This window comes from Cyprinodon tularosa, unplaced genomic scaffold (assembly GCF_016077235.1).
Source record: "Cyprinodon tularosa strain WSP-4 unplaced genomic scaffold, ASM1607723v1 ctg589, whole genome shotgun sequence".
Lineage (NCBI taxonomy): Eukaryota > Metazoa > Chordata > Actinopteri > Cyprinodontiformes > Cyprinodontidae > Cyprinodon > Cyprinodon tularosa.
The window spans coordinates 59,671-70,090 of record NW_024039328.1 but is presented as its reverse complement, the minus strand read 5'-3'; the positions used below and the strand labels follow the sequence as shown (position 1 = coordinate 70,090).

Sequence of the window (10,420 nt, the reverse complement as noted above, 5' to 3'; positions counted from 1 at the left end):
AAGAGCTTTTCCAAAGTCTCCAGATTTAGTATCCTGTCTTTCTCCCCACACCACAGCATTACCATAAACGTAAGGTGATGCTAGTTATTTAAAACATAAAATAAATAAGATTTTATTCCACTAAGTTTTATTGTGAAATATTTTTCTTTTTTAAGAATTATTAAAAAGTTCCATCTATCAGTGAACATAGAGAAATTTCTCTAATGTGATGCCAAAAGGAGGAGAAAGATTGTGGAACTGAGCTCTGATAACAGTGTAGATTCAGTGAATTCAGCCAAGGACACTGGAGTTGTCCTGGAGTGAGGATAACAGGTTTAAATCCAGCAGAGAAGACATTATAATTCTGATTTTACCAGTTTATGATGGCAAAGTTATGGAGAGATTAAGAGCAAGTTTACTTTGTAAAAAAGATCTCAATCTTAGAACACGTCAGAGAGCGTAGCATCTATCATCTGAAGACAGTCTGGCAGAGCATGACTGTCCACCAAAATACTATAGAATGCAGGACAATCTACTGGTGGCAGGCCTTAATAAAACCGGTCTACAATTCTTTCCTGTTAACATTTGTCTGTTTGTCTGTTGAATTGAATTGAATTAAAAAGTATTTTAATAGAATTCTCATGTCTGCTAGTGTCTAGGCCACACAAAGAAGGTAAAAAATCTATTAACAAAAGGTAATTTATTTCTGATTAAGCAAAGCATGTAATAAAACATTATTTGGCCAAAAAGTGTTTTATAAACCACTTGGATCTACATTGTGAATTGGTTTTAAAACACTCCAATTGCGTTAAAGTAGTTAAAAGCTGATTTGATCACTTTCTAAATTCATGAAGATAAACTCAAAATCCATGCTAAGCTATGATATCATTGCATCATCTTATTGATTATGGTTTTCAACCATCCTTTCCTTCCTTTTTTACATAGCAGATTAGTTTACTTGAATTTAACTAGTTTTTAGTAAAGAGTTTTTAACTGAAATATGACTTTGGAATGATTTTTGTTAATAAACTCTTATATTTTGAAAGAAAAAGTTGTGGTGAATTTATTCTCCATATGTGCAAAATTATCTGATTTGAGCTTTATTCATGCTTTCATTTGTTGTACTAAAAACAGCCAATAAAGTGTGTGTTCATAAACAATATATGATAGTATGAATATTATCTAATTGAATAACATGTTTACCACCCCTACTGGGGTGGCCAATAAATATATTAACATTGCATGACATTAATAGCAATTAGCTTTAAACAACATCATATTAGACAGCAGAAATCTGTGATCTAAGCTGCATATCAGCCTCCAGTTCTTTTCTGAGCATTTTTTTATATTCTCCTACCTAAATAACATCTTTGCTTGGATGTGGAGTGCTGGGAGCGACACTACCAGGCGCTTTATAACAATCCCTCCATGTCTCGCTCAAACACCAGCTAAAGTTCTCCCTCTCCCCCTGGGGAGACATTGTAGGTACAACTGTTAACTGCTACTCATTATGGTTTACTGAATTCAATCTGAAAAACTCACACAAAGAGAAAAGACAATTAGAAGAAATTTATTGATACAATTACTTTAGTCTTTGGCGCTCGGCAGGAAACATAGCGCTTAATTTTAAAAGATTTTCATGAACAGGAGCAAAGAATAGGGCTGTTTCCCCCCAGGCCTGAAACTGGTGGTGGAGTGGAGATAGATGAAGGTGGTCAGTCTGTAGACTGCTGGTTAGAGAGACGGTCTGTTGAGCTTTATTGGGAGATCCAGTGGACTGCGTGAGCTGATATTAGAGCTTCACTCATGGACCTGGAAGATGGAAGTCCAGTTGGATAACACAGGTTGAGAGAACCTGTCCATGATGAGCAAGCATGAAGCGACAGTGGAGAGGAAAAACTCCCCGTTGGGAAGAAACCTCTGGCAGAACCAGGCTCATCATGGGGGTCTTCTGCCGGACCGGTTAAGATGAGACAGGGAACGCAGTAAGAGTCCGGGAGGAATGACACTCTGATGAAGCTTTAGCTACGATGGTAGAGGTCAGTTGAAACGGAGTCATCTGAATGAAGTCACAGCACATCCGCTGCCTGCGCACAGGAGCAGACAAGTGCGTATCAGAGACCTTTTAAGATAAGCTTTGGATGTCGATTGGCTTTCGTGGAGGTGTGGTTCAAAGCTGATTGCTGTGTCGCAGATGGATGTATGAAAAGCAATGAGTTTCTTCAGTTGAATTTCCGCCTATGATCCATCAACCCAACAACTCCTTTAATGGGGGAGCAAAGTAAAAAACGCATGCTTCTCAAAATGTTCCAAGTACAGTGAGATGCTCCAACTCCTCCTGCTTCCGATCTCATCTGACCTGCATCACCCAAATTGAAAGCAGCTCAGAATCAGTAGGAAACTTAAAGAAGCAAGAGCCATCTTTATGCCATAACGCTCTAATTCGTTCTCCTGCATACGTCACTCCCATTTCTCCCTCACAGCACAGTGATTGGAAGAATTTAATTAGTCTAAATCATCCAACACTTAGAGGTAGGTATAATCACTAGGCATGTACAGTATAGCAGTGAGAGCAGGTCACTGGATTAGATGGAGATGGAGGCTGGGGGAGGAAACGACAACATAATGGAGCTAAACAAACATCAGCATAAGTAAAGGAAACTAACAAATAACTCAAAGAACCCTAAATTATAACAAAAGAACTAGTGATATTTAGAAATATATATTAATCTGCTTGTGGTAAGCAGTTTTGGTGTACTTTTGCAATTATCTCTCAAACAAAGAAGACAGTTTAATTCAATTCTGTTCACTTTATTTTTATAGCTTGAATTAACAATCACATCATTTACTCATAGAGGTAAAAACATATTTAAAAACAGTCATTGAATTTGCAGGATCCTCTCCTCCTGGAAGAGTATGGGGAGACAGTGTCTATGTGCTTGGATTTTGTCATTGGCTCTGCAGTAATCCCTCATATCAAGCATGCAGACGTCAGGGGGAGGAAAACAGGAAATAAATAATAAATAAAAATCTCCAACAGAACCAGAATTAGTCTTAATGTGAGCAGCCTTCTGCTGAGGCGGACTGGGGTTAAAGGAGACAGAAGCAGACATAGAAAAGGAACATAGAAGCACTGATCTATAAAAACTTTCTCTGATAAAGAAAATGTTAGAGCAAGGCCATCCCTAGCGAGTCATAGCCCACCCCCCACCCCCACCAGGTGTTGCTTTTTTTTTCCACAAGGACAAAATTCATCATCTCTGCAACAAGCAATTTTCTTCTAAATCAGAAGGTGGCTGGAGTGAAATCAAAATGTGGATGGTCCATCTTTAAAATTTCAAATTATTATCTCAATCAAAAACTGTCAAAAAACAGAGCGATTAATCATATTATTCATAACAATATACTACAATTAAAGAGGACTAAGAAATAGTTTTTATGTTTTATGGGGTGGAGTTTATCTCTGCAGTTATCTAAGAGTCTCCTTTGTATAAATATCTGTCAAGGTTTATTAGTTACAGTGGTTCCTCAGGAGAGGAGCCTGATAACTAAAAGATCTGCCTGCCATTCTACTTTTAGAAATTTTAGGAACCACTAGTAAACCTGCAGATTGAGAGCGAAGTGCTCTGTTAGGAACATAAGGAACAATCAGATCTTTGATATAAAATGGAGCTTGGCCATTTAAGGCTTTATATGTGAGAAGGAGGATTTTAAATTCTATTCTGAATTAAACATGTTATGGAAAGCTCTGTGTTCACACCTTGAAGTAAATAGGTTAAATAACACTTCATAATGTATATGTATTAAATAACCATGAGACAAGACAACAGATTTTGATAGAAATTGTAATCTTACTGAGACCAGAGGAATTTATTAGGGTTACAGAAGGCAACGCTTACCAACTGGGCTCACATCTCGTGAAGTGGCCTTGAATCACAGTTAGTTCTACCAGTCCAGTTTACCACATAATCACATCATTACATCATACATGTAAGCAGATCCCTGATAAAAACACAGAGAATGATCCACTCTGTCTGTGACCCCATTTTATTTACATAATGAAGATAACTGCATATACTGAAAAATTAACTGTAATACTTGGGACAACTTTAGCTCTGACACACAATAAATAGTTAATATTAGGGATTATCAAACTCACAAATCATTAATGACAATACTACTAACAAACAGGAAGCCAAAGAAGAGAAGCTAGAATAGGGAAAATATCGTCTCTGTTTTCAATTTTCATCAAAACACAAAGAGCAACATTAACCAGACATCTGACTCCACAGCCCAGAGTTTATTAGACCTTTCCATATTCTGTAACTTATGTTCATAGAACCAGGCTGAGCAAATTAGGATGCTGCTGTTATCATGTTGCGTGAATAATTTACATTTTTTGTCAAAATAAAAACAAATAAACCAGCGCAAGATGGTAAAAAAATAAAAAAGTTCACATTCAATAACACTGAGCTAGCTTTGCTTCTGTTTCATATAGAGAGCTACACATAGGTGCTGGAGCTCCCCTTTACAGCGACTGTACTTGATACATCCTGTACAGTTGCTTTCTTATCACATAGACGAACCCCCTCCACTATGTTGATCAGCAGAGATACTACAGCTGCAAGAAGCATGAAAATGATGAAGACTGTTTTCTCTGTGGGTCGGGACACATAGCAGAACACTTTGGTGAGGCAGAGCTAGCGGTCACAGCTGTACATCGGATCCAGGCCAAATCCATACAGGAAGTAGTGAGCTACAAGGAAGGCCACTTCAAACAGAATCTTGAAAATAATGTTGAAGGCGTACGCTTTCCGGGCACCACCTTCCAGCAGCAATTCCTTTGCTTCTTTTCTTACCAATGAAGCCCTGATATTGTTTTCTTTCCCTTTGCTTTCTTCCTCATTATTGCTTTGATTATTTTGAGTATTGTTCTTCTCTTTGTGTTTTTGATGGACAACAAATCCCAGATAGATAAGTGTTGGTGTGGAGACAAAAAGGATTTGCATCACCCAGAAGCGGACATGAGAAATTGGGAAGGTCTTGTCGTAACAAACAAGTTGACAGCCTGGTTGGTTAGTGTCACATAAGAAATTGGACTGCTCGTCACTCCACACTTCTTTAGCAGCTGTTACCAGGACGAAGATGCGGAAGACAAACAGCACGGCGAGCCAGACTTTACCAACAGTGGTAGAATGTTTTTGAGCCGTCTCCAGCAGGTCTGATAACTTGCCAAAGTCTCCTCCTCCCATTGTTGGTAGAACGTTCGCCTTCGGGTGACCAGTAACACCACAGAGCCTAAAACAAATTAGGAAATTCATTTCAAATCATGCACTCAGTCACAATTAGCACTGAAAATAGGAGCTAGATGAGACATTTCTAAATGCAGTTTTATGAGCTGTTATTGGAAGGAAAACGACAGATGACTCATCGTCACTACAAACAAACATCAGAAACTAGGAACTAGTCTGATCTCACAAAATAAAAACTAAGTTAAGGTAATTTATATTTATTTATATGGCACATTTCAGAAGGAGATCTGATTAACATGAGTTCATTTCCTCCTCAGCAGCGAGCAAATGCAGCAAAAGCCTGTTGATCACCATTTCATCGAGGTCAGGGTTTATACACCCTGGCATAGAGGTAATTAAATAATTAAAATAACAAGAAAAACAAAGTGGTTGATAAAAAATTTAAAGCAAGTAGTGCTAAAACCATAACTAATAATGGCTAGATAGCTCAGTCAAAGGCCTACAGAAAGTTTATAATTTGGATTGAGGATTTCAGCACTTTTCCATATTAATGGAGCATAAGAACTAAAAGCTGCTTCTCCTTGTTTGGTTCTGGTTCTGATCCGGCAGAGCTGAGAGGTCTGGCTGTTGATTCACGGTCAATCTGTCTTTAATGTTTAATGTGAGCTCAGCCATTCGGTAGTTTCCAGACTAACAGATGGGTTTTAAAATCAATTCTGTATGATACGGGGAGTCAGTGGAAGGACTTCAGAACTGGCCTGATGTTTCTTAGTTCTAGTGAGGACGCAGGCAGCAGCACTCTGCATCAGCTGCAGCTGTCTGATCTACTTTTAACAGACTCTAGAAGACCCCGCTGCAGGGATCAATTCTACAAAAAATTAACAAAGCAAGAAGTCATTATTGAAAGGTCCTGCTGAGACATTAGTTCTTTAATCTTTGGGATGTTCTTTAGGTGATAGAAGGCTGACTTTGTTCCTGTCCTTATGATCCTCTGAAGCTTCAGGTCTGAGTCCATCACTACACCCAGATTTAGAGCCTGATTGCTGCTTTCTAGCAGTTACCATGTCAAGTTACCATGCAAGCATATCTATAAACTTATTAATCTTAACTTTAAGGGAGAGTGACAAGAAGGAATCTATCTTTGAATGAAAGTTACAAGAAGTTTCATTTTCAGTTCACAAGAATGCAGCAACTCAGGGTGATGGCATGACAAGTTATTGTTTGCTGTCTTATTTCCTTCTTTCATTTTCTGCAACATTTTCCCCTTCAGGCTTATTTATTTCCATGTTTCCTCTTTTCCTCCCAATCAGGATTTCACAGAAATCGTCTGGTAACTGAGAAACAAAAAGCCTCATCTTTAAGCAGCAGTAGCCTGTTAAAAAATTGCTGAACATCAAATGAGGTCAGAATGCAAACAGTAATGTGAAAACTATTAGTGTGCTGTAAGTTGGGTAGGGGATGGACCAGAGCCAGAAACAAAAAAATTAATAGTTCATTAAAAATGATATATATCTTAGTGCTAGAGGCATTAATTCATCATACATTTGCTTACAGTTAACATTAATAAGATTGAACATGCTGGATATGAGACCTCTAATGGTTTAGGTGAGAATGTTGTCACAGAAGTTTCTAATCCATAGTATAATTTAGCAATTGTAGCATTTGTTATTTAAAAGTGCTTCAGAGTTAGAGATCTATCTGGTTTTAGAGATCTGGGCATCCATGAAACCCCTACTGTTGACCAAATGTTAAAGGTTAACTTCAAAACCTGCATTAGATACCAAAGAAACTGATCTGCAAAGGTGAAGCTCAGCTCCCCTCTCTCTGCATGGACTGTATCTGTCATTAGGAAGAATGTGCTTCGTTGGTTATTATACTGCTTACAGATGATCCCTTGGTTATCCTCAGTATAAATTTACTTAATATTTGGCTAAAGGAATTTAAAAGCGGCCGAGATGAGGATCAGCACCTCCAAATCCAAGGCCATGGTTCTCCGACGGAGAATGGTGGACTCCCCTCTTCAAGTTGGTGGAGAATCCTTGTCTCAAGTGGAGGAGTTCAAGTATCTCAGGCCAGGGTTTTGTTCACAAGTGAGGGACGGATTGAGCGTGAGCCCGACAGACAGATCGGTGCAGCGTTAGCAGTCGTGTCGTTGTGAAGAGGGAACTGAGCCATGGGGCAAAGCTCTCAATTTACCGATCGATCTACGTTCCCACCCTCACCTATGGTCATGAGATCTGAGTAATGATCGAAAGGACAAGATCGGGTGGCTGTGCTGCACCCTTCGAGATCGGGTGAGGAGCTCAGTTACCCGGGAGGAGCTCGGAGTAGAGTCATTGCTCGAAAGGAGCTAGCTTTCGACATGTTTCGGATGCATCCTAGTCGCCTCCCGCGGGAGGTGCTCCAGAAATGCCCCATTGGGAGTCTGGAAATCTTTGATAAAACTGCTTCCTCCACGACCCGTCCCCAGACAAAGCGGACGAAAATGGATGGATGGATGGATGGATGGATGGATGGATGGATGGATGGATGGATGGATGGATGTAAAAGAAAACCCAGATCTAGACTTTCTAAGTTGTACCTGCTCCAACAGATGGAGACGTCTCTGATTTTAAACAGCAGGCTGGTTGAGGGAGGATCCCAATGCTGTTGGGTTTAGTCTGAAAAAAATAAAACCCAGACTGACTGTTCATTGCTTGGTCTTCTGTCCTGTAACAATATACAAGTATATAGGTCTCTTAGTAATAACAACCCTACAACTATCAGTGCTGTCAAAGCTTGGATTGCAGTGAAAGTTAAAATGTAGCTCTAAATCTTCTTCTCTCCTGAATACAAGGACATCCTGATTATAAGCCAGACTTGATAGATATCGGTTTTAACATCTGGGAAACTTAAGTAATTAAGAAGATGTGATATCTGTTGGTGGGACTTTCTCTGTCCTTGTGTGAGCTAATTCAGACGAATTAGCCTCCCCCGCTAATATATATGCAGAAATGCATAACCTCAGAAATGAAATGTGGATTGTTCACATTGCATTTGCTTTCTTTTCATTTGAAATTAAATACTCTGAATTAATAGTGATTTTTTTCACTAAAAAATCTGAATTTATCTGCTTGGAAAATGTATTTTGTTTTATTTAAAATGTACTTACTGAATTTCAGCTCTGTGTTTCATGCATCCAGGTCCTTTAGCCACAGTATTCAAACACAGATTAACAAATTTTCAATCAGAATAAAATTCTTTTAGAGCATTTTGAACGGAAGCAGTGGAGCTTTAATGATTTAAGTTGAAGTCATTAGCAATGTCTAAAACTATGTGTAAAAGGCATGATGTAAAAGAAAAAAAAAAGAAAAAAGGTAATTCTAATTCTACATAAAACGAGGTAACTGTTAGCTAGAGGTGCTTCTTAATGTAGTGTGCTACCAGCGTTAGGTCGTTTTTCATTTCTGGCAGCAATATGTTTGTAATGTTGAATGAAATGGTTAATTCATCTCATGTGCTGCACTGCTTCAGCACAAAATACCATAAAATAACTTTAACTTAAAGTTAAACATAAATTGTGTTTGATACACAGATATCTAACACAGAAAACTGAATTACAGAAACAAAACCTAAAACAAGCTGAATTTAAACCCAAGAAAATACATTCTGAAACCTGAAAATTCAGATTCAAACATCCAATAAAATTTCTGTTTAATTGTAAATGACTTTTAAACTGGTGCATTTAGTTTAATCCACAGTCATGATTAAGTGTGACTGATTAAAATTCTATTTCTGATTAAACAAGTTTTTGCCCATACCTGGAAGTCATTTTCTAGATATCTCCAAGAGTGAGTTTTTATGTTTTATAAAGCTACATTTATCTCTTGGGCTGACTTATCTCAATAGAGAAATTACTGCTTAATTATCCAGCCAACAAAGTATTTATCAGCTATTACAAAGTTCTCAACAGACATCTGCTGCACAGACAGACAGCTCACATATGGCAAACCGATTTGGTGATAACTATTGAGAGGCAGAAGTAGGAACAGAACTAATATCTTTTCATAATCAGGCCGGCTGTTACATTTTAAAGTTATTGTCTGACTGTAAATATCTCCCAATAAAAGACAAAAACTCAACCCTGAATTATCCCTAATTGCCTAAATGTAAATCAGGTTTGGGTACATATTTTTTTTATATGTTTGGTCCTGTTCTACTTTATTATTAGAATTATTATTCTGGAAGACCAGAGTAACATACTGGGAGTTGAATGGCTTTAAATCCTGTTTTACTTCCCTTGGGACACAAAAATTAACCCTGAAGATAGGATATCCTCTCATATTCTGCTTATAAAATCGTTTTTCTGTCACAGACCAGTGAGCAACCTTCCAATACGCCTCTGCATAACCATTTTTTTTTCTGGAATATTTAATCTCTTCTCTTTTTTCTTAGGTGTCTCGTCCCCATACCTCTGCTTTATAAACTTCCCCACCGCTTCCAGATTGAAGACTATTTTTCTGGAACTATGAAAACTTTTGTCCAGTTACTGTGTCATTGGTTGTAATTAATGTGCAGATCAATGCATTCATTTTCATTTCTTAAAAAAAAAATTAAAAAAACAAAGACAGAGAGTGCAGTAGAGAGGTGAAAAAACACAAAGCTTTACTGAAATATCTGTAGAAGTGTGGCGCAATTTGGGGATGTGTGCGTAGCGAAGTAGGTTTTCCAAATTTCGAGAGCTGTGGTGCAGCTTCTAAACTCAGGACCTTTGCTTGCATTATTTGCTGGAGTAAAGCTGCAGGTGCTTTCAAATGATACAAAAAGGGGAGGGAGGGGAAAATGATGTAAAGTTTCCACAATTCTGATCACATGTTTTATCAGCTGGTTTATTGCTTTAAAGTATACATGAAAAGGAAACCTACCTGTAATTGTCTTAAGGTGTCAGAACCTCCTCAGCTTCCTGATGTAATGTTGAGATCCAGCTGTGCTAAACTTCCACCACAGTGTTGCTTTATATCCTCCTACCTGCCCGAATGCATCACTCCTATTTGTGTTTGAACCGCCTACTATTGAATTGTGACCTTTATTGTCACTGCAGTGAGACGGTTGATCTGGGATAATTGGTTTTTGTATTTTTAACAATTTGTAGTGTAGTGACTCTGGAATGTCATTTTCTTATCTCATCCCTTCATCTCATGCCTACAAAC

General features: G+C 38.1%; 1 pseudogene; it reads right to left on the bottom strand.

Moving 5' to 3' along the window:
* Nucleotides 1-4,481: 4,481 nt before the first annotated feature.
* Nucleotides 4,482-10,187, bottom strand: LOC119797548 (annotated as a pseudogene).
* Nucleotides 10,188-10,420: the final 233 nt, after the last annotated feature.